Source organism: Falco punctatus (assembly GCF_963210335.1).
Source record: "Falco punctatus genome assembly, chromosome: 15".
Classification (NCBI taxonomy): Eukaryota; Metazoa; Chordata; class Aves; order Falconiformes; family Falconidae; genus Falco; species Falco punctatus.
This window is the reverse complement of record NC_137595.1, coordinates 15480174-15507448: the sequence shown is the minus strand read 5'-3', so window position 1 is coordinate 15507448 and position 27275 is coordinate 15480174. Positions and strand designations below refer to the sequence as shown.

Below are 27275 nucleotides of genomic sequence, written 5' to 3'. Positions count from 1 at the left end.
AACACTGGTGGTGGTGCTAGTTTGCAGAATAACAAGTCACTTCAACTAAGGAAAAACAAGACAGAGAGACTCCAAAAATAAAAAAAAAACCAAAGCACATTGTTTCCTGTAGAGCTTCAGTGCTTTCACTTGCAGAACTTGGGTTGACCTGCATTAGACAGCACTTGCACAAAGCGCTACAAAACCAGCACTCACTGCGGCTTTGCTGCATCATCATCATCATCTCCTTCAGCTAATTCAGACACCATGCAGTAGTATGTTCGCGGTGCAGATAGTGTCACTCGCGTAGCAACTAGTGGGTGAATCATAACGAAACTATGAAGAGGAAACATCACAAACGGAAGGAAAAGCTTGCTTTTCAGTGGAGTGTTTCATCTACAGAAGGGTGCTCGAGTTAAGGATGCTGGTGAGAGAATGAACTTGTGCCCTGGTCAGTTAATGCAGTTTTTTTATGCAGTTATTTACTGGTTCTGTTGCTATGGGGAATACGAATACTCGCCATGACAACTGCAGCAGAGCATGGTGCACAATCCACTTCACAAAGAGCATCTTCTTAAGGAACTGCTCCCATGCATACATCCTAAAAAATCCTGTGTCCTTGAGAGCAATTCTGTGTGGGTTTTCAGGCAGAGTGATTAATTCTTCTGCATTTTTCAGCAGAATATGGCCTGGTGTCTAATATTAGTTATTACTTGGTTCTTACATAGCCCTTTCAGTATTACATCTAAAAGTACTTTGCAAAGATAATCCTTACAAAAAAAACCCCAAAAAACTCTGCTTTTTTTACAGATGAGCAATTTAGGCAAAAAATTTCACAGGGCCCCACAGCACGGCAGAATAAGGACTGGCATTTGCACCCACGTCGCTTGGGCCAGCGCGTTAGGGTAACAGGATCATGGCTTCCATGGCAACAGGGTGGGATGATCCGATGAACTCTGCAGCCAAAATCTGCACCATCAGGGCAGACTGGCTGCTGGGGAAAACTTCAGTGAGCTCTGGGCATCCGCACCTCTGATAATACAGGAGCAGCACCCCAGAGCGCTCTCCCTTGCTCCCTGGTTTGTGGTGTACCCGGGTGACTGCAGGCTCCCGACTGCTGGATGCTGTGGGCAGGCTCGGGGATGGAGGGCACTCCCTGTGTCAGCCAGCGCGCTGCTGGGAAAGAATTACACGCCCTGTAACATTTTGTTCCAGAAGATGTTTCTGGAAACATCCTTCCCCATTCGCAAGGAGGGGTTACGCATGCTGCTGCTGATCCGAGTTGCGCACATTGAAATAAAGCACGCTTTGTCCTTGTTTTGTTCACCCTGGTCAACCCGCAGCTCCAAACCCGCTGCAAGCCCACACGTCGCTTTGGCAGACAGGCTGCCCGCTGCCGAACCACGTGCTGCTCGCTGGGGCAGAGACCCAGTGCTCCCGGGCAGGCATGGGCTGCGAGCGGTGCCAACCAACTCTGCCGAGCCAGGGGGCTGGCTGGCACTCCTTTGGTAAGATGAACTCACGGAAGCCCTGTCCTGCCTTGACCATTAGCGGAACATGGAGTTTTCCAAGTTATTTGCCTTAAAACAATTTCTGGAGCAGGAAAAAAAACCCCAAACCCAATAAATTGTGATCAAGAGTTATGAGTAACCTGGAACACAAAGAATGTGCTCAGAGTAAATATGTGGCTGAGAAAACCATTACCAACCCAGACGATAATCATTCTGGCTGTTTACCTCTTAACCTTGCCAGACATGTTCCAAGGTGCATAAGTGACATCTCTCCTTTATCACAAGGTTTAGCCTAGAGGGAAAGTCTCTCTTTTAGTCACCGACGTTAACCATGTTGCTTTTGGCATTGGATCTATTTCCCAACTTTAAAAAACAGCATTGACAACTTTTTTCCACTGTTTAATTTGTGTAGTCACAGTAATTAAATATGAATCTTCAAACATTGCTTGACATATTGCGGATTTATCATCAGTGAAACAGTCTTCTGCACATTTCCATAATTGCTGCTGTTCAGAACAAAATGGCTATGTACTGAAAGACTGACAATTTTCTTCTTTTGGTTAACTTCTCATTTGTTTGCCCTCTTGGCAGTGCTGTATGGCAGTTTCATTTCATAATTAAATTATTTTCCATTGCATATAGAGGCAATAGTTTACTTTCCAAATTTTTTCTTTCCTTTTTTTTTTTTTTTATTTTACATTGTTTCTTCAGATGTAGAGTACAATATGTACTGCAAGGAGCCAACACATCCTTTAACAGCATCTTATGAAACACCATCCATGCCTCAGCTGAGTAACAGACAAATATAAATCACATAGATATCTCATTTGTATAGTGTATAGTGTATAGTGGCCTTGATAGCCAAGAACGAATTTTGCCCAACTGGTGGCTTTAACCCTTCATGCTTCTTGGGTGGTAAATTTTGCAAAGAGTTTACAGTGACTTCAGGCCTTAGTTCAGATCGAAGGGTTGGGTTTTTTCCATCTCCATGCTGAGCACTTTTACATACCGACTGCCCACCATCTCTGCGTGCTCTCTTAGAAAGGACAAAGACTTACGTTCCCTGGACAGGTCAGTTTTACGGTGAAGAGGAAAGATGAAAGGAAAAGTAATTTCGGGGGACCCATAAACTCTGGCAGGAGCAGCCTGTGTGATTTCCATATCTCAGAGAGTGCCGGGGTGAAGTGCTCTCCAGCCCAACTCCCCAGGCAGGCAGTTGACTAAATTCTACCTGTCCATCCATCGTGCTGTTACACAAGCTGTCTTAATAGTCTCTGCTTAACTGTTCACATGTTTGTATCTGCTCAGAAACCCTTCTGGCTGTCTTCCTTTCAGTAAATAAGTATGTAGCTTCTTGTGAACAAAGCCTTATCAGATCGAACAAGCCTCTTGGGAACATCTGAGGTATGAGAACTAGAACAAAAAAACTGCAGGCAGGTTGAAATACTTAAAGCGATAAGAAGCCCCCAATGAATTTTTTCACTGAAAATCAGGATTTCATTCTAGGGGCCAGGTTACCTTTGCTCCCTATTAAAGATGAGAAAGGAAGACGCCGTTCCTGTTGTGTGTGCCTTTTGTAAACCCCCAGCAAGCACAGCTGTCAGTGGCACACCACCCTGCTAGTTCTGGGTGCTCTCAGGTGAGCCCCAGCATTCCTCAACACATCTGGTGGATGGTGCTGTGAGCCCAGGTGCCTCCAGGGATAGTGGTGGGACTAAAGGAGAAGAGGGGTTAAAAACATGCCCGTGGTGTTAGGAGAGAGCAAGGAGTTTTGCCCAGCCATTTAAGCACAAGCTCCCAGCTGCCTGCCCCAGTGTGCCCAGCCCCACCGCTGGTGCCTGTGCTGGAGCCAGAGCTCCTGGTCCCAGCAGCCCTGCAGCTCCTGCCCTCCTGGGGGGATAACACAGCACCTGGTCTCATGAGGCTCCTGCCCGACTCATCACACATCTCAGCGTGTCATCACAGCCCTTGAGAGCAGGGAGAGCAGCTCTTAATTTCACAGGAGTCAGATCAGTCCTTTTGTTTGAAAAGCAGCTTTCATCACAGACTAGTGACTGTGAGACCATGGCTTTTTTCTTTCTTTCCTTTTTTTTTTTTTTTTTTTTTTCTTTTTAATCTTCAGGCTTCAGTACACAAGGTTAGAGTCACAACCTGTGGTGGGGATGGGCAAGCCTCAACTTTTCAACAGGTGTCCTCTAAAAGGACCTACAGCCTGAGGGACTGAACTGATTGACTTAGTAATTTCCTGCTTGCCAAGGCAAGTCGCACTGTCCACATGGACTTCAGGCACTTTTGCTGTCACTGATCAAAACACACTGGGGCCAGAGAGTGATGAAATGATCTCTTGAGGAACATGTCCCACTTCTCCCTCCATGAGGACACTGCAGATCTTCCCATGCATGGCCAACATTCAGCTGCACGTTTCTATTTCAGGTCTCAGCTTCTGGAGCTGGCTGGAGCGGTTGATCGGCTTACCTACTGTCTTGCTTGAACGAGGGCAAGCTGGCTGTGACCCAACCCAGATAAGTCTAAAGTTGTGCTGACAGGCTGGGGAAGAGAGGGAGCCGGGACAACTTCTGTTCTCTGTGAGGATAGTTTGATTTTTATTGCTCAGATTTTTGGACTCAGGGACCTCAGTGGACCAGCTTCTGCCCTGCCAATTATAAGAAGAACCAAGACTGGTCTTGCTTATTGGGGGCTGGTTTTCTGGATCAGAAGGTGGAGCCCACTCATTTGAACATGGGGTTTTCCTATACAAAGTCATCTTGAGAGTGGGCTTCAAATGTCCACACCACCCTCATAACTACATCTGTACGAGGAATGATGCAAGCTTTCCTTTGACCAGGTGGAAGCAGCAGCCTGAATGCACAGCTTCCCCTGTTCACAAAGGCTGCCAGCATTGAGGGACTGCACAATAAATGAAAATAAGAGGCAACAGCATTTTAATCCTGTGTACAGGGTGCTGGAAATGTGGATATCCACAGGACAGACTTCATCCTGAGGCTGACTGGCAGAGCTGAGGCATCCAAGATAGTGTTTATTTGTCATCCTTGGAAGAGTAGTTTTCTCCTTTATGCAGCCTTTCTGCTGCTCACAACTACAAAGGGACTTAATGGCTCTGTATTGGGACCTTTCCTCATTCAGATGACTGTAAGCAAATGAATATTTTGATTGATCTAATAGACAAGAGCCCAGACGCAATGCTAGAAACAAATACCGAATTTTTGACGGAGCGAAACTGCTTAGGTGCGGCTCACTGCCTCCTGGTGATGGCTAATTTGAGCATGACCTCTAAGACTGAGGAGAGTTGCCTTGGAGAGCTTTTTGGAATAATACAAACTGTTGACTAGTAAAGGTGAGACATTAAACTTTGCGTAAGTCTGACACTTGTAAAAATAAAGCTAAACAACCAGGTGGTATTTTTTTCATTCCAAAACTGGTATTGCTTACGCTTCCCAGAGGAATTGGGAAGGTGTCCCCTTCTTCACAAAGTCTGGCAGGGAAAGAATTTCCTCGTATTTTCTGAAAATCCTCTCAGAATGGTAATAGAAGAGACCTTTGCTCCTGTGTCCTCATAAAACACATAATGGGCAAAATTTTAAAGGGAACTAAGCCTTTGTGAATATCTATTCCCTTCTGTAACAAGTGCAGGGATGATAACTGCATACGACAAAGCAGCACACTCTTTTAGGCTACCTTGCATGTTGGAGCATTGGGTTTAATTTTTTGGGACTGCAGGACCTGAGCTGTATTTTTAGAATAGCTTGGAAGGTATAACTGAGATTTCCAGCCAGGCGTATGACTGCATTTTGTGTGCAATTTACAAATGGGAGAAATTAGAACCATCGCCTTCAACTGAACAAAAAGACAACAGAAATCTTCAGGCAGAATTCTTTTCTCAGATCTACCCACGCAGCACACGGGGATGGCAAAGAAAGGCATCCTCTGCGCCGCTTGCAGAGAGAATGCAGCATGAAAACAGATGCCCAAAGCACATAAATTAGAAGAATATATTTAGCCTAGAAGTGTTTGGGGCTGAGAAGTGATCGTGCAAAATACAGGGTTTTTTGCCAGCATTTTTTTAGTAAATAAGGAAGAGAAATTTATCCTACTTACTATTATAGATAAGCTGTGGAATCAGGGATGAAGGGGTAGCTTTGGGTATGCGCTGAGAGGAAGGAGTACCATGGCATTTAGTATACTCAGGCTCTTAGATCTTCATTTTGAATTTGACAGCCAGTAAATGGAGCAGAGCTTTGAGTTTTCAGTCTTTCTGGTGAAAATCTACTTTCCAGGTAAAGCCCAGGAGTCTGAAACTTGTTCTGTCAGTTTATCAGGTGGAAATCTGCCAATTTGCAGTGAAAGGTGATACATACAGCTTCAGAGGGCTTGATTGTTCCATTTGAGGGAACTACGTGAGCATGTGAAACATCGTTTCCCACGTACCACGCTGCTATTACCTGTTGTTACCACCCTGCCAAGTGGAGTACTGTTCTCGCTCTTTATCCTTAAAGAATAGACTTCTAGATGTTGCTACAGCACCATGAGTTTGCCAGGTATGCAGTTCATTGCTAATTGCAGGAACGTATTTCAAGCACTGTCAAAATTAATCAATATCCTTCAATTTGGGACACAATCGGACTAGACTGAGAGTATAACATCGGCAGCCTTGAGCAGCCTATCATTATCCTTCTCTAAAAGGGTGAGTTGAGACACCTAAATGCATTGGGTGAACAAATTACAGAGGACACTAAAGCAAAGTAAATATCATATATTCAGAACAGAGCACACATTTTCTAGTTATTTGATCCACTCCATTCCAGAATAAAACTAATAGACCCAATCCTGAAGTTGGTATGTAGAAAATACCTCCACAATGTAACTATAACACTGAACACAGGTCTTTCATTGCAAAAGTACTCAAAATTCAACACTCCATTAACATTTATATTATAATAGCTATTTAGCTATTCTTGTATGGGGAAGCCCTCACTAACACTGCTAAGCACTGTGAAGATAGGAGCTACTGTTTCTAAGAGTTCTCATTGTCCTCAATACAATTCTTCTCTTGATGTTCAATGGAAATAACTTCTGTCTCTCACCTAGAATTATTAGAAATTACATGATCTCTTCTCCCATAGATGCAGAACAGAGAGCGGCTTCTAGGATGAATTGTGGTAAAATCTAGCAGGCCTATGACACTTATGAAAGATGTTATTCTTCTTATTATTATTATATTGCTATTATTGCTGCCATAAGCTAGTTGCAGATGGATTAAAACCAGGTTAAGTTTAGTTAAAAAGAAAAAGGCCCCACTGCATTTAGCCTTCCATTATTAACACACTTAGAAAATGGAGCTAAATGTCTGGGGGTTGTTAACAGTTCAGACTTTGCAGTCAATGCATAGTTTCATTCATTTATTTTATTAGTTGCTTTTCAGGTAGAAATTCAGTAACTTGAATGTTCTTTAGTCTGAAGTTCAACCCAGTATCCTCAATTCATACCTGCAGCCCTTTGATGTAAGTGCAATCTTAAATCTCTACTTCACACAAGCATAAAGCTAAAAAGATAATGGCAGTGCTATTGCCCTTCGTGTTTCAAGCTCTTTCCATTTTATATAACCCAGCAGCACAAGTAGGCTTTTCTTCTATTGATAATAACTCCAGATGTGGCACAGCCATACGTATGACTAACACACTCAACAATAACATTCACTAAATATATCGGTTAGGAGGGCAACCAAGCACACGGCACCAGCCTACATCACCTCTGGATTTCAGCATCTATGGAACACAGCCATCCACTTGCAGTAAAGGTTCAAAAGTAAAGAAAGATGCAGCCTCCACTACCACAGCTGTTACAGCAAACAAGAGAAGGCTACCTTTGCATTCAGAACATAGTCACTGAATAAGAAAAGTTGAGCTGCTGGAATAGTTTTTTGATCTGTACTTGTTTGGGTCAGCCTCGCAGCAACTATGAGTGTGCCTTTGCTCTTCACTTTCCCCACATGCTTCGCTCTGTTCCACACCCGTTTGGTAGAGCTTCTAGTTTTCTTGTTAAATTCATTTTTGTTACCAAAAAAATGCAGTTTTAGATAAAGACACAGAAAGAAAAATGATACTGGATCCCCATGGCAACAATTTGTGTGTGTTACCCTGCATGGGGTCTCAGCTCCATTCCTTGGGCCTTAACAGCCCAAATACACAGTGGAGCAGGCAGCGCTATGGCAAACCAGAACTGTAGGAACTGGCCGAGAAGAAGCATCACTGAACATTTAAAACCTCAGCTGGATGAGGGGAACATCCTTTCCTTCAGTAACAGAGGAATAGGGTGATGCATGGCCTGATAAAATGGGCTGGTTTGGTTTGGCTGGCTGTTTCTCTAAATATACCATTATGCCCAGAATGAACTGGTAATTTTATTTTCATTGCTCATTACATGTGTTGCTTGAAAGCTGCTCCCCTCAGTCACTGGGCACGGTCCTAGGGGATACTCCACCAGAGCCAGCTCGGGAACTTCTGCTACTTAACATCCCTTCTCCAAAACCGGGAGCACAGCTCCTCTGCAAAACCACCTCCCCTGCAAAACCAGACCACTTTCATGCCAAGAGGACTGGAGCCCCAGTTTCTTTCCCTTTGCCAGCTCATTGAGGACCTCCATCTCCATGTGCCTGATGAGTCAAACCTGCTCTCCAGGTTTCACTGGGGAAAATGATTACCCTGAGTGGGGAAACCCTGCTCCCCTGAGCTGCCCTGTTCAGGCACTGCGGCAGGCAGGCATCCCTGGCCAGGGCTGACACTTCCCTTGCTCCATCCCCACAGCCGGTTCCCAAACACTCTGTGGAAGGCTATCGCGGACTGTGGCACAGCAGCTACTGTATGCAGAGTGGCAGGGAAGCAACCGGTTTGCCTCCCATCAGAAAGCCACCTGATTTTGCAGGCACGTAAGGCAGGGTGCGCGGGCAGCGCACAGTGTGCTCAGCAGCCGCTCTGCTCCCTCTGGCCTGCCCGCTGCTCAGGGCTGCAGCCAGGTGAGAGGTTTCATCCAGTGACCAGCTGTGGGCATAGTGGGGTTTGCAGTGTTTCTTCACCTATACCAAAAGGCAGTCAAAGAATTTGTGTTTGGACAGATCTGTACCTGCACAAAACCCATCACAGCGAAACTTCAAGGTGGGGGACTCCTGACAAATCACCACATGAGCCATGAGCAAGTGGCTACCAGGTTTACATCTTGCAATATATAACTTGCTGACAGGCAGAACTTCCGTTCCAGGACCACTTCATCTCTTGGATAAATTCCTCTCCTCTGTGAGGATCCTGCAAACACTTCCTGGGTAGGGAAGTGGACACCAGGAAGACAATGATGATGCATATGGATAAAGCGATCCATGGATTGCTTACCATACAGGGAAGGACACAACTACCCACAGGAAGTTCATAAACACTGCTGTACCAGTGAAGAACACGTCAGAGGGGTCCCTTCCTTGTGGTGTTCCTGCAGAGAACTTCTTGTCTACCAGACAGCTGTTACAGCCAGTTTTGCACTGGAAAAGACCCTGACAGGATCACAGCCTACACTTTACTCCTTAATCTTCCTGGCCCATTTAGTTAGCCAGAGTTTAATTAAAATTAATACTAGATTCATGGCTGAAATCATGAAGGAGAAGAAATGTGTAAAAAGAACATGCAAAATAAGGACAACTTCTAGGGCCATGAGATTTCCTCTCATCTTTGCTGTCCAAAATTTATTTCAAAGCCTCCAAACACCTCTGACTTATCCAGGTTGGAATTTGGAGGTAGGACAGCTCCGTAAATGCCTTGGGAAATAATACTTAGTAATGGACAAGCCTGAATGAATGAGTCCTCTCACTCCCTTGAGATGTGGGTTAGCCAGCAGGGCCAGAGGTTGTGCAACCCCCGGCAGAGCAGCGGAACGTGCCCCGCTGCAGCACCACCTCAGCCCAGCACAAAGGGAGGTGGTCATTCGTGCCTGTGCAATGGGAAGAAGTGTCCATTCTGAATCAAACTGGAAAACCTCCCTCTCAGCACGCAGGGGCACGCGTGGGCGATGGCTGTGCACGATAGCTTCTGCATGGCTCAGGGAGGGCTGGGACAAGCCTTGGCGCTGTGCTGCGGCTGGCCTTGCACCACGGGCGGTGCAAGTCGAACCCCAGTGACACCACCACTCCCTCCGCTCCACGTCTGTACGTGATAACAGCACAGATGGAGAGCAGAGGTACAGGTCTAAAACACTCCTGCCCTCTCCCCACCCCTTGCTCTAACTGTGCAGCCCGATGGCTGCTGTTTATCAATATTAAGGCACATACCAATCCCCCGTTTAAGATGGATGGGACTGATGGGGCCCAAGCGCACCAGCCCCATGCACACAAAAAAGTTAAGCTGGTTCTACCAGCCGGCAGAAGTTATGGTCTGAGTAATTCATTCAACTACACCGCAGTGCAACTCTACCGTGACATGGGTTTCAAGCAAAAAGGGAGATAATGCTTTGAAGGGCCTCCGTGACATGGGAACCTGGGTTCCTCTCACCCTCCGTAAACCACAGGGGGGTGCATTCATCAGAGGGCAGGGATGTACACGCTTCTGAGGAAAGAAAATAGGTGGGTTTTTGGGAAATGACACACACTAACCTTGCTTTTCCAAACACACTGATATATAACCGGAGAAAGTACTCGCTACGAGGAAAATAATGGCTGTTGAATAACTGCCTAGCCAATAGGATCTCCATAAACAGTTATTCAGATATGCCCTGTTCACACCTATCACCAACTAATTGCAACATGACTATAAGATCACCAGGACCGTATTGACATGTGAGGAAGTGATTATGAACACAGAGCTTCCTAAGAAGCAAGGGCTGTCCCACTTTTCACAATGATGTTGGAGAACAGAAATCTCTGCGGAGCTCTAATGGGCTACAGGGGTGAGCTGACAATAAGCGCTCTTTAATTAAGCTCTTTGAGAAAGTCAGGCTCCCACTGGGCTTGTTGTGAGAGCAGCAAAGCTCTTGATTTATAGCAATTCAATGCCCAAGCTTCCTAACACTGATGTAGGACACCAAGTCACCAAGACCTCTTCAGTATAATTAAAGGCAGGATGTGCGTCTGGCTAGTTTATCGCAGCTCTGAACAGGAATGCAGTCGGGTGTATTTTTGGGGTTTGTTCCTGTAGCTTGTATGGCCTATGTTATATCATAGTTTGCACTGGTGTTAGTAAAAGCTGAGTTAATTAGAAAGGGGGAAGAAGGAGTGATGGGGAGATTATTCAGAATCTTCTGAGTTCTGATCATGTCACAAACTTGCTGCAGAGTTGTGAGAAGCCTGAAGCTTCTCTTTTCCTCTCCTAAATGAAGTGGAAAAAATAATTAAGCACATAGGCATGCAGGGGTTAATTATTATGGCTTGATTTTCAGAAATGCTAAGCAAATTTCAACTCATTCCTCACTCTCTTTATCTTTGAAAAATTAGGCCAAACAGTGCTATATTTCTTTGCAGCATTTACAAAGTCTGATATTGCTCCTATACCCTAAATTGATCTTGGCCATCTCATCAGGGTTCTGGGCATTAATGCAGTGCATATGGTGTCTGGATTAACTCATGCCTAAACTACTGCTCAAGCACACAAAGACTGTGACACGCCACCCATTAGCACGGCACGCGACCCCTGGCCACTCTATGCTGCCTTTGCACCCAAGGTGGTGCTGCCAGTGTCCATGGCTGGGAGCACCTCTGAGCTAGCCACCCCTTCGAGCTAGCCACCGGCATTTTAGAAAGTCAGCTTGTCTGGGCTTGGAACAGCCCTACAAGGAGGATCTGTTCTGATCCTTGATGAATGACAGTGATCTGTGCAAATTTAATTGGTGTGGGAATTCTAACTTCATCTTCCAGCCATCGACTGTCACTATGCCTTTACCTGCTAAACAGAACTCCCTACTAATAAGTGCTCCTTCTTGGGAATAGGAGCTCCTTCTAGGCTGCAGTTAAGTCAGCCCTAAACCCTTTCTTTGCTAAGCCACCCTGGTGGAAGACTTGGAGTCCTCCACCAACATACAACTTTTCCAGTCCCTCTGTCACTCCTGGTCCTCTGCAGCTTTTCACTACCCTTCTTCAATTAAAGGAAGGCTTGCATCAGCTTTGCCATGAGCATCAAATAACAGCATAAATATAACTTAATATCCCTGATTGCATTCCTTCTAACTACAGCACCATGGCTGTTTAACTGTGACTTGTCTTGTTCAGAGTCATTGATTTCAACCCTGTGAGCCTACCTTCCCATCTTTGTCCTTTGAAGCATGACTCCACGTTCGTCCGTACTGAAATGACACCTATCTGCTTGCCACAGGTAGCTATTCCCTTTGTATTACCTTACAGGGCTAAATAAAAACAGGAAGAAAATAACTGCACAATTTTAATTGCCATTGCTTTTACTTTTTCATCAGAAAAACTATGTTAATCTTTGAAAAAAACAGAATTTTGGTTTTCTGCTTCGGCGCAAAAATACCATAGGAAAGAAAATGCCAACAACAAAGGTATCTAGATACAATTACAACCCTAGAGGTCACGACTGTGCTGTGGCCAGTGGGACTCTTTTGAGGGTGAAGTCAGTTCCTCTGTGGAGGCCAGTCTGAGGCCTTTGTCCCCCCAAATTCTTCAAAAATAGGTTCCCTGCAGCAGGTAGGTTGCTCTTTTACTCAGGATTGAATTTCACTCTGCATGCATATCAGATGAATAGGATTTGGTTCAATGAAAGAGTCTGAAGGGGATTTTTTTTCAAGCTGTGTGATGTGCAAAAACACCCAACCCATCAAGAAGAAAGGCATGAAAAAAACAATAGAGAAACCAAAAGTATAAAAGAGGAATAAAGACATCCTTTGGGATAAGGCAATGGAACACGTGTGGGTGGAAAAGCACACAGGAGAGATATGGAAAGTATTCAAAGAGAAATTACTGTATGCCCAATGGTTATGTGTGCCATTGAGCTATAAATACTTCAGGACTGGAGACAAGGGTAGAATTTATACAAGGAAGTGGAAAAAGTCATCTGATGTAAGGGAAAGCTCTCTAAAAGCACAGGAAAACTGAAACACTCAAGGTGGAGAAGGGGGGGGGGGGGGGGGCGGGGCGGGCGGAGACCAGTTAATGATGTGAAGAGAGTAGGTCAAAAGACACATTTGCTACTTCCACATATGGGTCTCTAAGTGTGCACGCTTGTTAAAATCTTGCTGTTAGTTATCCTGATGCTCACGGTGAAAGAGTGCATTTCAGAAGCAGGCTGCACCACAGAGCTTAGCCTGGCCCTTTGGAGCCACCTTGGCTAAACATCTGGTCATCCTGTGTTTCCCCCATCGCTCTCTGGATCCACCCACTGCCTCCTGCACCCTCCTACACCCGACGCTCCAGCAGGTCCTGACCACTTTTCTATCCTGTGCTTGTTCAGGATCCAAGGGGTCCAGTGCCCCCACGTGCCCCGAGACCAAGCGGAGCTCTGCCTTACACCACGGGTGCCAAGGCTGGCTGCTGGTACCCCCACAGCTGGTGCACATTCACTTGCTTGCCCAACAGCGCACCTGTCTACTGACACTTGTAAGCAGGAATTTCATGCCCCCAGGTGATGGATGGGATGTAAGTATACCAATAAAATGTTGCAAATCCTGTAACTACCACTACACTTGGAGAACCACCTAAAAGACCTATGCCCAGAGGTGTGGACAACATCCAGCAAGAATAATTATGCACTTCCTTAAGGAATTCAGGTTCCCCAGGGTAGGATCCATCTCACCCGACTTCAGTCGTTTAAGAGCTCAGTGCTTACTCCCAGCTAATTGTGTAGGCTTGCTCGTAGAAACAGTGGAGGGAGAGAGGCCCCCTCAAAGACTCCAGCTCTGACTCTCCAATGAAGTTTGCATGGAAGGGCCCATCTCCCATCATGGACAAGCAGCTTGTTAGGCAAGTCATGGGTGGCCACCAGGTGACTTCAACCTCATTGCAGCCAATTCTGTTTTCAGTAACAGAAATGGTTGCGCTGCTGTCATATTTTGGGGATGTGTGTCAAGAGCCGAGAAGGAACATTTTAAAGAAAGGGTTGAAGTGTACCTTCGACCCCCACCCCCCACCCCCACCCCCAACCTACCTCACCAGCAGCTGTACGCTGAAGCCCTGTGAAAGTTCATCCCAGCAGGAGAGACTTCACCACCGCTGTCATTTCATGACAGGCAAGTCCCTTTGCTCTCTTTTTAACCATATAGCCTCTGCTGAGTGAAATCAGCCCCCCGTGCAGAAGGAACACGAACCACACGCGCGGTCGTACCTTGCCCTGAGAAGTGGGCACACAACAGCTGAGCACGACTGCCCGGTCTGTGCTCTGTCCTACTTGCTCTGCCACAATTACATAAGCAGCATTTGCCTGGCTCCTACTTTCTGATTTCCTTTCCCTGTTTTCTGATTTTTAGGACACTTTTACTCAAGTTACACTGACCTCTTTTGCAAGAGAGGGTAACATATTTTCTGACTAAAGCCTCTTACCTTTAATAACCCAGCACATTTACTGCCCAAGTCAATAGTTAGACTTGAGAATTCTTTTAATTAGAAAAGCGACCACTCTAATCAATAGCGAAACCTGAAAGCCTCATATAACAGAGAAGCAGCTATGCAGAAATCTAGACCACCCACAAGCAAGGCAGACACCTACAACAAGTGTCATACTCATTTTCTCCTTTTCATTCAGCAGCGGAAAATATGTGAACATATCGCAGGGCATCCAAATGACCCTAAACACAGCCATCTGCAAGAAGCTCTGCTTTAGTTATAGCGGAATAAAAAAAACGGCAGCACCGCTGATATTCAGGCCTGCTAAATATCACCCTCTTCATAAAAACCTGGGTACCAGTTAATCTGTTCCACAACGCTGCCTCCGCTCCTGCCGCCGTGGGTTAACCATGCGGCTGAGGGAGACTGTCAGCAACACGGCGGCTTATCTGCCTTTGGTAGGGGCTTATCAAACAGGGGCTGAGGGTTTCCTTCTCAGCTCTGCGTGTGTAGCACAGGTGGCCACTAATGCAATGGCACAGATAGCCAAACTCCCACCACAGCCAGCCAGCAGGGCGGTGGATTGTCTCTAACGCATGACAGAGCCAGAGTAATATGAAAACTATTTTATTCAGGATATAAGAATACTTGTCATGTGGAAGGCAGGGGTGAACAAGGGAGCAGAAGATGCGTGGTAGGGGGGAGAGAAGAGAAATGGGTTGAACCAGAAAGTAATAAAGTACAGAAGGTTCAGCCCGGTCCAGAGGTCCCACCCTCACCCCGCTTCCCACCGGGCAGTGCTGTGATTGCCAGCATAGGGATGCAGTGCTTGCAGGGTGCACGGGATGCACTCTGTGTGCATCCTAGAGATGCATTAGGATGCCAGAGGGTTGCTATAAAATCTACTTGTCACAGGCTCCTATGGCGAAAAATCTGGTCCCCCAGCTATAAGCCAACCTCCCAACTGGCAAGGCTGAAAACCGACACAAGGGATTTTGCTTGAAAGCCTTTGCAGAGGGTGAGTGCTGGTTAGTGAGTGCTGAGCGCCCTTTGTACCCAGCCCAGCATGATGGTGCTTCTCCACTCAAACAGAATGGAAGATTAATCAGATGTTAAAAATGACTATTCAAAAGATATTCTGTGTCATAAATATCCAGACTCACAGCAGCGCATTTGGCAGCATGTCCAAACCCCCTTCCTCTTCGGGAGAGGAACAGAAACTGCTTCTCAAACAAGTGAGAACAAGACTTTTGTTTTGTTTTGTTACAGAGGAAAATCAACTGATGATAACAGACATTAAAAAAACAGCCCCGTTTAATTATAATCTTTCTGGAGCAACCAGAATGGCTTCAGATTATTTTACATAACTGTGTTAAATCCCCCCTGAGAATTATTCGCTCCTATACTCCAGGGTGCCTGAGCTTAAAAGATGTCCAGTTATTTAACAGGCTTGTGAGTAGCTTAAAGTACCAGCACTTGCTGCAAAAGAACAATTGCGAGCGGTTTGCTTCGTTATCTTCACAGCCCCTCTACCACGGGCAGCAGATTGTTCTTTGATAGTGCATTTTATTTTGAAACATGTATCGCGCCTGTTCTGCTGTGCATTCAAATTGTAATGAACTTAAATACAGCCAAGGCTTGGAGTCTCTTTCCAAGCAGTATTTGCAGTAGCAGCCTTGCAAAACTTTACTAGTCAGCTTGCACAAAGACAGCATTTTTACTTCTATAATTCGGAAAAGGAAGGAACGTTTTACTTTCCTGCATCGCCTTCCCAGAAAAGGAGAAGCAATCAGACTAATGAATAACCCAATATTTTTGCAGGGACTTAGAAATGTGACTGGGAAAGGAAAAGATGGCAAGATTCAGCCCCAGCTGTGCTGTGGTCTTTCCTTCTTGGGTTACATTTATTTCTTTTGATTTTTCGTGTTTAAGGTATGTTTCTAACCACAATTCTCTGTTTACCTAACATTAACGGTTGGACTTGATGATCTCAAAGGTCTTTTCCAACCTAAATGATTCTATGATAAATTATGAAGATAAATAACAAAGTGAGGATAGAACTGAATTTTTGTTCATGGACTTTTAAGCCTAGTAACTTTCAGAAGTTTGCGTGCAGACTGCTGGAAGCAGCACCTTCGTACCACCTGAGTATCCCTCACTGGAGCATAAGCCTCTTGCCTGGGCTTGAACAGGCAGAAGGACAATTCATGTCTTCTCCCCCTCCCCTGGGCTGTGTTTTCTGAGTAAAGGCAGGTCTCAAAGGAGGTAGGTAAAAGGAGTAAGCAGTGCGTGGGCTTTAGCATGGCCCAGATGTTATCTTCACTGCCATAGAGACAACAAACAAGAACCTCTTCATTTTCCTTTCCCTCTGATGACCTGGCAGCAAAATATGTCATCTGTTAACCAAATTCTCAGTGAGCTATACAGGGACAGGAGTAGCTATTAGCTGCAACCATGAAGACAGAAGGAGTGCAAAACCAGATACAGCAGCTCTTTCTCAGCTGCTGATGGTAAAACCCAACCCAAAGCTCCCATGGAGCCATAAAAGGGAGCTGAAGCCATTCTCGAGCATCACTGTGCCACCACCAGCACCCTTGGGACTATGCCTAACAAGGCTGCAGAAGCCTTTATGAGTTATTATTTTTGATAGTTAATCCAGCTGAGGGCTAGATGAGCAGCATCATGCTCACAGTGGGCAGCCAGCCCTGAGAGTAGCCTTTGGAGGGACACCCGAACTCTGCCAGCATCAGCTCCCAGCCCAGCCCTAGGAACCTTGCAGTTATAACCATAACGCTGTCCTCTTCCAGCAGCAGGAGAGCTGTAAGGACTGCAGTTATCACGGCTGGGCTCAGGGTTACATCTCATGCTGGGAGGTTCAGAGGAAGGTCCCTCTATGCCTGATGGCTCTGGTCCCTTCTGATGGCCCCTCCACCCAGTAACGCCTATCCTGCTCTTGCACAGAAGGGCTGGTGCAGGTCAGGGAATGGGAGGTGGCGGCACTTTGTGGAGTCAGTGTCACCCCTTCTTCGTGACCTAGTGCTGGATTTCCTGTGTTTGTGGCAGGGCAGAAGGGAAAATCTGGCCCTGAGCATGATGACTGTCATTCTTGTAACCAGCGACTGGTGTGAAACCTTCAGCACTGAAATCAAAACTGAACAAGAGGACCCATAAGCTGGTTGCTATGTGAAAAAACAATCTCCTGCAAACTAGCCAGAAGAAGTATAGACCTCAGTCACCAGTTACAAACCAGATGAGAAGGACAGAAGTTCACTGTGTCCCAGGCAAGACTAGATTACACGCAGCCAGCACCCCCGAGCTGCAGACAGACCCTCATGCTAAACAAAAGGGTGAGTTGAAACTTGCTGCAAACCCAGCTGTGTGGGAACCTGCAGGGGCACATCTGCTGCCGGGAATCCCTCAGCACCGCAGCACTGCGGATCAGCGCTGTGCCTCCCTTCACACTTGGATGAAGCTGTTCAAGAGGATGTGCCAAAACACGGATCTCTAAGCTCAGAAGGGAAAGAGTACAAGCAGAGTTCAAGCTGACAGAGAGACTGTGCCACCACAGCTGAGATGAGCTCCAGGGTGAATGGAAGAAGGGACCGAGCCTGAGCAGCCCTGCGGTGGCCAGAGGACCAGGCCAGGGATAAAATGCAGCCAGTTTCCCATGAAAGCTCTTTGCAGAGCTGGAGATGGCAGCAGTGGGCAGCACGTTGTGCTGGCTCGGATGAACGGATGAGCGGCATGGCTGGACTGATCAGTCCTGCACTGGGACCTGCATCATGATCTCGGACCATGCCAGGGTCCAGTCCTTGCATCTCTCTGCATCCCGACCCATCCCGTATACTGTGGGTTGTGTCCAGCTCTGGGCCCCCATCTTGCCCAGCCTCCTGGGGCCGTGGGGTAGGAAAGAGGAACTCCCCTTCTCTCTTTTTTATTTCTCTGTATGTGTGAAAATTTTCTTCTGAAATAATGTAAGCAAACTCATCTAGAAACAAGAAACTTGAGTCAGCTTTCCGAGAACACTGTGGAGAGAGATAGATTTTTGTCTTTGTGCGGGTGTAAATTTGGGCTTCGTGACTTCAGCAGAACTATTTTGAATTTGCCCCATATAATGAAGCTGGCCATTTTTGAATACAAATAGAAAATATAACAATTGATATTAAATACTTTCAATCCCATTTTAATTGTCTCTGTATTTCAGAGCTGGGATAAGTGCCTTCATTCTCTGCTATTAGTATGAAATCTACATGACTACCCGGTATTATTATATGGCAGAACTGACAGGGAGGTACAAACTTCATCTTAATTGCTGGAAAGAAAGTTAAGAGTACCTAGTTGATGAGCTTATCTTATTCACCCTCTGAGTTTGCCACTTATTCACTTCAGGGGAATAAACATACGTCATTTACACTTGTAAGTACATTATGTCCTTTCTTCCCCTTAAATAAGTCCCAGTAGGGAGCACTGCAATTGAGCTGCCAAAAAGGAAACCTTGGAAAAAGTCAAAACACACGATTTTAAAGCTTGAGCACATTAAAAATCTACATTGTCAGTGTGACAGATCTGTATTTTATAAATCAGGCCTCTAACCAGCTTTTTAGGATATAATGGAGCCATCCCAATTACTCCTGGCAGCTCCGTGAGCGGGGAGTAGGTGGGTACTACAGGAGGAGCACTGTGCAAAGCAGTCCCAAGCACACGCCCCACGCAAGAACAACGTCACCGACACAGCGCCTGAGCCCACCAAGCACAGGGAGGAACCTGCAACCGGGGAAGCCGTGAAGCACGTAAAGAAATTTTTACTCTATTCTGTAACTTTTCACACTGAGCCCTAGCAGCATTCAAAATACCGGGTCCACCTCTAACACATGCTGCCCCAGCTGGCGAGCAGCATGTGGCTGAGCCAAGGTTCGGGATTGAAATGGAGGAGACAGTCCATCCCTCAGCAGGCAGGTAAAAGCAGCCAGGTCGTCCCCGCCTCTTGTGCACAGTCACCTTCCAGGGATGGCCCGGGAAGCCTGCTAAGGGGCCCTAACCGGGCACTGGCCCCGGTCCAGAGCACGGTGCTGCCCTGGGCATCTGTTGTCCCGAGCCAGAGGATCATCACAACCCAGGACTGCACCCTCTTACTTCCCCGCTCAGCAGCAAAGAGAAGGGATACACTCAAAGCACATACTCCATACACTAATTTAAGTGTTCGTTTATAGTACATAGGTACCCAAAGTATCTCCATTGACTGGACATTAAAGGTCTGAAACACAGACTCTGTAGCAGGCACTGAAGCTGATCTCTGGTGGCATACAGGCAGGAGACAGGACTCCCAAGGGATCTCCTAAAATTATCCCCAGGGGAACCAAATAATCTTCCCTTTTCCAGCCAGCCTGAGAGTATTTCCATAGCAGGGAAGGAGCGCTGCCCTTCCTCAGCACAACCAAATGCTACACTAGAAAATAAAGTTGAAATGTTCTTGAGCGCAAGGCGATTAGTGGAGGGTTAGGCTAAGCAAGTGCGATTTCCATTGAAAATAAATAATATTTAAGTTTTATGTAACCTAACCATTGCTGCTGTTCAATGAACTGTAGAAATTAGAGTAAAAAAAACAAAAACAAAAACAAAAACAAAAAAAACCCCTGCATCAAGCCATCTGTGCCTCCTGTCTGTTCAGCGTGGGGTAGCGTCTTAACAAAGAAAGATTAATGTGTGGAAATGGAAAGAACTGTATAAAGATAAATGCAAATAAGCAGCAGGACTGCAAAGCCAGAGCAGGGGCTGGATTGCAACTTGAGGCAAACGGATAGGGTGGCTTTTCCACATTCATCAGGAGTCAACCCGTGTGTCAACCAAACCTTTCCAGCTGCCAGCAGAGCACTAAGGGGGGGCAGAGAGGAAGGGAGGGTTGTTCTGCACAGAAGAGCTGCACCTCGCAGGCTGCAAACACCTCAGGGCTGCGTTACTGCAAACGTCGTGAAGGATGCAGAGGGAAGTGTCAGGACAAGAACAGGGAGAGGAAAAAGGTCCCCTGCTCAGGGCCTGAGCCTCACAGAAAGGTAAAAGGGATGAAAGACCCACAGGTAGCACCTCCACACACCCACACCCCTGGCAGAAGGATGACCAGGACAGCCCCTCGCCAGTGCGGAGCTGATGGGTCTGTGCAAGTCACACCTGCTGCGGATCCAGCCTCTCTGCATCACCTACACATGGATGTTTGTACTAATCATCCTTGTTATCCAGCCTCAGAGCACCTGTCTCTGGTTTTTCATGGGGTATGCACAGAAATGGCAAAATAACATTTTTACTTGAAAGCTAAACCAAAACTCCATGAAGTGTTTTGGTTGCGCTACTCACTGAAAAATAGCAAAAACATTTGCAAACAGCACCGCTGCTCAGTCTTGTTTGTCCCCTTTCCCAAGGGAGCTCTGACCTCAAAAATCCCTGAGGGTTTCGTAATTGATCAGGATCCATATTTTCCAGAATGCCTTATTTAAAAAGCATCTGAAAGCTTACTCTCATCTAACCCCTTCACAACAAAATAACACCTTCTTTCTGTGCTTTCTTCTCTCTGATATTTTTCTCTCTCCCTGCCATTTCCTCCACTTTAATGTCTATCCAAATTTTCTGATTCTTCCCTGTCCCACTCTCTGCGGTCAGTTCTTAGTAAAAGGGTAAGTAAAAGACATGGCCCACTCCATGCTTTTGTGCTCCTTGGGGAAGAACAGGCTACAGGAAAGAAATAAATGGGTGTGTGAGCCACACATCCCCTCTCCATCACCGAGCGTGCGAGCGGAATTGCAGCTCTGATCTCAGAGTACAGAAATACCAACAGCCCCTGTCTGGAAAAAGTGAATTTTCCTAAATGCTTAGGCAAACCAAAGGCTTTGGAGCTGTTTATTAATAGACTGGGATAGCTGGGAGGAAGCTCACTGTATACACTAATGAAAATGTGCCTAAGTACTTTGGAGCCATCAATTTCTATTTTTAGAGAGATGTGGGTATTTAAGCAACCCCTGGCTGCTTGTGTCAGAGCAGCAGCGGCAAGTGCCCTGCCTATGGAAAACCCCAATCCACAAAGGACAGCGGAATGAAATAATTTCTTATAAGACTGAAACAGAGCCTTTCAGCTGAGAGAGACCAAGAGCGCAAGGAAAAATCCGGATGGACAGCCAGCCACACATCGCCGGGCGAAGCACAGCCAAGTCTAGGGTGAAAGGCAGCAGCGAAATAGCAGGAGGAGGGCACAGCCCACCAGCCTAGGACAGGAGGTGTGGGAGAACAGCTTGCCCATTGAAATCGCAGGGGGCACTTCAGGTAGGCACCGCGCAATTATTCCTGTTGGGATTCAGCCACAGAGCCAGAATTAACTGCCCTTTCTCAGCCAACAAATCCCATAAGTGGTCAGAGCCCCCCAGCCCAGGAAGAGCACGGCTCCAGCAGCCCTGAGCTGCTGCACGTCAGCTTGGTTGTGGCTCCAAAAGCACCCCAGCCACACTGTCTCCCCTGCAACGCCAACCCCATTTCAAACCTCCTTATCAGGTAACACAAAATGGAAAGGGGTGAGAGGCAGGAGCAGAAAAAAGAAAGATTTCTGTAGTTTCAGATGAAATATAAGTAAAACCAGTTTTCATCACTGCGCAGTCTAGAAAAGAGGCTGCTCAGGGCTTGCTGCACTCGCTTGTCTGCAGAAAGTGTGGGGTTCACCGCTCCGTCACTACAGGCTTTGGCAAATCTGTGGTCGAGGTGACTAAATGCTCCAGCTGCACTCAAACATTCCCTGCGGATGGCTGATTTGCCCAGTTTCCAGCTAACCTTCTTAACTTAGTGCTTCACGGGGAACAATTAAATAGCCGTAAGCAACAAGCACAGAGATAGCCTGCTGTGGGCTCTCAAGACTTTTCTACAAGTCTAGTATTTAAACAGTTAATCACTCCCTGAGATGGACAAAAAAGCCTCCTCTAGAATTCACTTGCCTTGATCACTTCCTATTCATAAGAATGAAAAAAAAATATACATATTTTGGTGCAATTAAGGGAATGCAGCTAATGTTCAAGCCTGGCTTTGTCCGCTTAATGCATCCAGAGTAGTATCGCCAGTCATCTGGGGAGCTGCAGAGAGCTGGTGAGGATCTGATGATTTGACCTGTGTCACAGTCCCCTTTCACCTTTAAAATGAGCTGAACATTTTCTTAACGGCATCCAAGAGGATGCTTGCTATCCTTCTACATACAGTACCAGTGTTTGCCTTAATGGCATCTCCGCCCATCACCAGTTCAGACTATTAAACATAAAAAAATAGAAAAACACAAAGGCAGACTCTGGAAGTGTCTGTAGGGATGGATGGGTAGCGAACCCAGAAAGGTAAAAAGTTCAATTCTCCAGTTCATTCAAAGTGGGGATTCTCAATCTCTTCTCCTTTGGCACATTCCAAAATCTGAAACAAAAATATTCAGCGAGGAATTCTCCCTGCAGATATATTCATTATATTCCGATGCAAACTCTGCAAACCACCTCCCATGCCACAGACAGCTATTCCAGGCGTTAGCTCACTCTCTCATCCAACACCACCGAGGAAGTGGACACAGTGGGACCACTGACACCTCTGGACTCTGAGCAGCGAGGACCACCAGCACCACCACTGTCTCCAGAAGCTCAGCAGCATTGTCTCAGGTACCTGCAGGCAGTTGGTCCGAGTTTGGGATTAGCCATCCCATGGCGATGGAGGCAACAGAGCTGGTGTCTGTCTGGGATCTTTGGATCAGGCTCAGCTTGGTTTCTTGAAAGAGTTTAATTACTTCAGGTGCAGAGCCCAGGGGAGCAGATGGCAGAGGTGGAACAGGACCGGTGAGGAGACGCAGCGTGGGGAAAATTAAGGTGCTTGGCATAGAAGCAGCACAGATTTGGTGTGGCCACCATTGAGCTACTAAGCAAGGCTGGACCCAGGCTTGATTTTGGCAAAAGTTCCCGAGGGACTCCATGATTCCTCCTGGGTGTCTGAGGTAGGTCAGGGTTGTTCACGTGAGAACAGCCCATGTAGCTCCAGCAGTCACTGTGCTGTGCTGAGCTAATCTTTCTCTCTGAATCCAGGAGCTCAGGGTAGGTACAGCAGGATAGTGCTTACATAAAGAGATGACCCAAAAGACTTTGTTAGAAACTGCCCTTTACAAATGTAGGGAGACTGTATTATTTATTGCCCTCCCTTGTTATCACAGGGGTCCTCCTTCAAAACACAGATGGAAAACTTGCCCATTTTTTGGAACATTGCAGCATATTATACACACCCAGGAATCTCCAGCTCACATCCAGCCTGGCTTTCATGAGGCCAGAGGTTCTAGGCTAAAATTTTAGACCCTGGGGTGACAGAAAGTAACATTTAAATAATTGTGGAGCTTACTGGAGTGCTTTAGGGACAGCTGTGCCATGTTTTCAGCTGGGGTGAACCACCATGGGCAGACCAACAGTGATACACATCAGTCAGTGGTCTTGCTTGCTGATTCTGCTTCGCACTTCCTTCTCACCAGATAAAGACTGTGCTGATGGATATGCTGTTAGTCATCTGAGAGAGGATGTAAACTTGGATAAAAGAATTCAAAGCTCCCAAAGATATCAAGAAAAGGGAAGCAGAAGATTCCCAGCCCTGTTGTTCCAGCATGCCATTTGGCAAATTTTCCTTAGGACCTATGAGCGTGAGTAGGTGCACCTTTCAAAACTGAGGAAGGAGGAACAATGTCCAGCACTGGGGACTCCACTGGGGAAGACACTGCTCAAGAGCTTCTTGAAAGAGGCAGGTTTTGCTCACATGTTCCAGGTGATTGGGATTCAGTCGCATCCCCTCCTTCCCCTCTTTGCATTTTCCGCCAAACCCCGTGATGTTTCACAAGAACCTGGAGACGCGGGAGGTGGAACCTTCCTCTGGAGCTGAGGGAGGACCACAGCAGGAGGCTGGCTCTCAGGTGGCCACGATCTGGGGAGGTCAGTGCCAGGCTCCCAGTCCTACAAGGAAGGGCAGCCATGAATCCTCCCTGATGTTCCCAGTGGGGTGGAGGTAGCTGGCAGAGGAATCAGCCAGAATCACTTGGTGGCACAGGACTACCAAGATGGGGCTGCCCTGCCCCTGAGAACTCCAGTTCCCATCAGCTCAGAGGGGGATCACTCAAACCACAGCTGCAAGTCACAGACCCAGGTTCAGCTCGCAGAGAATTTGAATTCTGTGCTTGACCAGCCACTGATAACCATAACAATGGTCTTCACTGCTATAAAACTCTCTCAAACACAAACATCTGTGTGTGAACACTACTTGGCCTTGTTTCAATGACAGAAAAAGAAATACCTCCTCTCACAGAGCCCTTGTCAGAGTGGATGGTAACTATGGAGCCTTTCACACTCAGGTGTTTTCAGACAGAAAAAAAAAAAAAAAAAAAAAAAAAAAGGTCTTACCAGGTATAAATGAATGGGAAAGTTATATGTATAAATATAAAGCCATACCATAATTAATGGAATACAAACATGTTTGAGTGAAATTTACAGCAGCAAGTAAAGGTTTTCTTTGTCCTCTCCTGTTCTTCAAATAATTCTTGAAAAATAAATATTTAGGATATTTTTCACGTGAGAGACAGAAAGAGAGGAAACCCATGCATCATTCTTTATAAGCTATTTTTATATTCCTACACACTTGCTGTATTAAGAAGCCAAGAGAAAAAAACTATGTATTTAGTCCCAAAACAAACTCAGAATGGTTAGAGCCAGTGCTGGCTGCTTTCCCAAGGGCCTTGCTCTAACACACTTCAGCTTTGATTTGGAAAAAAACATCTTTAGGAAAAGAAAACGCCACGGTCCCATGTCTGCCTGGCCACTAGCCTGCCTACAAACAGTGGGCCATGGTGCTACTGAAGGCAGGAATGGGATTGCAAAAGACACTTACTCCCTCAGGAGGAAAAAGATGAGAGGGGGAAAAAAAGAACAATCACCTGAACCCCCAGAAATTTATGCTCTGGCTGCTGAGCTGAGACTCTTTTTGCACAGGCCACTGGACAGACATCAGATGGTAAGATGTTCTAATTGCTAACAGCCTGGTCTGGATTTCAGATGTGGATGTGTGACACAGAGCTAAAGGACTCTATATCCTATTATCAGTCCCCTGAGCAACTGTTATATCTTATTAAGTGTAACTAAAGATTCATAGGTCAGAATCCCATACACAGGGAGTATCAATGAATGATAGAATGGTTTGTGTTGGAAGGGACCTTGAAGATAACCTAGTTCCAGCCCCCTGCCATGGGCAGGGACCCCTCCCCCCAGCCCAGGTTGCCCAAAGCCCCATCCAGCCTGGCCTTGGACACTGCCAGGGATGGGGCACCCACAGATGCTCTGGGCAACCCGTGCCAGTCACCCACCACTCTTACAGTGAAGAATTTCTTCCTCATAGCTCATCTACCCCATTTCAGCTTTAAAGCCATTGCCCCTTGTCCTATCGCTACAGGCCCTTGTAAACAGCCCCTCCCCAGCTCTCTTGCCACCCCCTTTATGTACTGGCAGGCTGCTCTAAGGTCTCCCTGGAGCCTTCTCTTCTCCAGGCTGAACCACCCCAGCTCTCTCAGCCTGTCTTCACAGCAGAGATGCTCCAGCCTCTGACCATCTTCATGGCCTCCCCTGGACTCCCTTCAACAGGCCCATGTCCTTCTTATGTTGGGGACCCCAGAGCTGAACGCAGCACTGCAGGTGGGGTCTCATGATGGCAGAGCAGAGGGGGAAAACCACCTCCCTCAGCCTGCTGATCATGCTTCTTCTGATGCAGCCCAGGATTCGGTTGGCTTTCTGGGCTGAAAGTGCACATTGCCAGGTCATGTTGAGCTTCTCATCCACTAACACCCCAAGTCCTCCTTCTCAGGGCTGCTCTCATTCCATTCTCCACCCATCCTATATTTGTGCTTGAGATTGCCCTAACCATGTGCAGGACCTTGCCCTTGGCTTTGTTGAGCTTCACGAGGTTTGCATGGATCCACGTCTCAAGCCTACCAAGGTCCCTCTGGATGGCATCCCTTCCCTCCAGCGTGTTGACCACACCACACAGCTTGGTGTCATCAGCAAACTTGCTGAGGGGGGACTCAATCCCACTGTCACAGACAAAGATGTTAAACAGCACCAGTCCCAGTCCCAGCCCCTGAGGAATGCCTCTCATCACTGGTCTCAGCTTAGACATAAGCTGTTGACTACAACCCTTTAGGTGCAACTATCCCACCAATTCCTTATCCACCATCACCGTCAATCCATCAAATCCACGTATCTCCAATTTAGAGAGTAGATATATCTTCTCTGACTGGAAGCAGAGTATTATTAGGGCATTCCTTCGCCATAATAATGGTTTGCACATTCCAAAGCAGAACCCTTCTATCAGGCTTTGATATTTTTTACTTTCATGCTACAGCTGTTGAAGTGACCAAAGCTGAGCTGGAGAGCTATTTGTGCAGCAGGGATGAAAAGCAGACACAGATTTCTGCTCTTTTATGTCACTTTCCACCCAAAACAGGTCTGGGTGTAAGCACTTTGCGCTGTCATCATCATTTTGCAGAGAGAGAAATCAAGGCCAAGCACAGCTACAGGCTTTGCATAAGATCACACAACAAAGTGGTTTAGGGACAGAAGCAGAAGTGAGCACGTGTGATGTGGCAGCGCGCTCTAACCAACAGACCATCACTTCCTTCGCTCGCCCTGCAGCAGGAAGGGGGAAGTCAGAACCAGGCTGCACAATGACTGCAAACTCACCCATGGCTTGGTGCCCAAGAGAAAGACATGAGTTTTCTCTTCAGCTTCCAGGTCAAGTTAGCATCAACACAATCCCCTACGAAATGAGGCCGGCAAGAACTAAAGCTGGATATTTTGCATTTTAAATGCACCTTCTTCCTTAAAGCTTTAGAGTTTTTGCTCCTAGGTAGACGCCTGACAGATTCTGCACCAGCATACATCAGCATAGCTCCTCTGAAGGCAATGGAGCCACATCTGATCTAACCCTCTGAGAAAGAAGAGGTCATGCAGGGGGTGAGCTGTTCACCTCCTTGCTGCCACTTGTAACGCTGTTTCCCACACCAAACACTCAGCTCCTGACAGGACTGGGGTCTTCAGGGTGAGGCTTAACATATATTCTCTGATAGTCACTGAACTGATTGCCAGCAGAGAGGGAACTGTAAGTCAGCAGTGATAACCAGGGCCCTGCTGAGCAGTCGCCAGTGGGGAACCTTTGCAGCTTTGCGAGGT

General features: G+C 46.6%; 1 protein-coding gene across 3 annotated transcripts in view; it reads right to left on the bottom strand.

Moving 5' to 3' along the window:
* The window catches only part of PASD1 (PAS domain containing repressor 1), a gene marked incomplete at its 3' end in the record, with an annotated part of 113549 nt that overhangs the window by 64276 nt on the left and 21998 nt on the right, over positions 1–27275 (bottom strand). For 2 of the 3 annotated variants that reach the window (XM_080365701.1, XM_080365699.1), the window contains exon 1: positions 1–27275. This exon is cut by the window's left edge and continues 7324 nt beyond it. The exons of the other annotated variant lie outside the window; for it this stretch is intronic. 3 annotated transcript variants of the gene reach the window in all.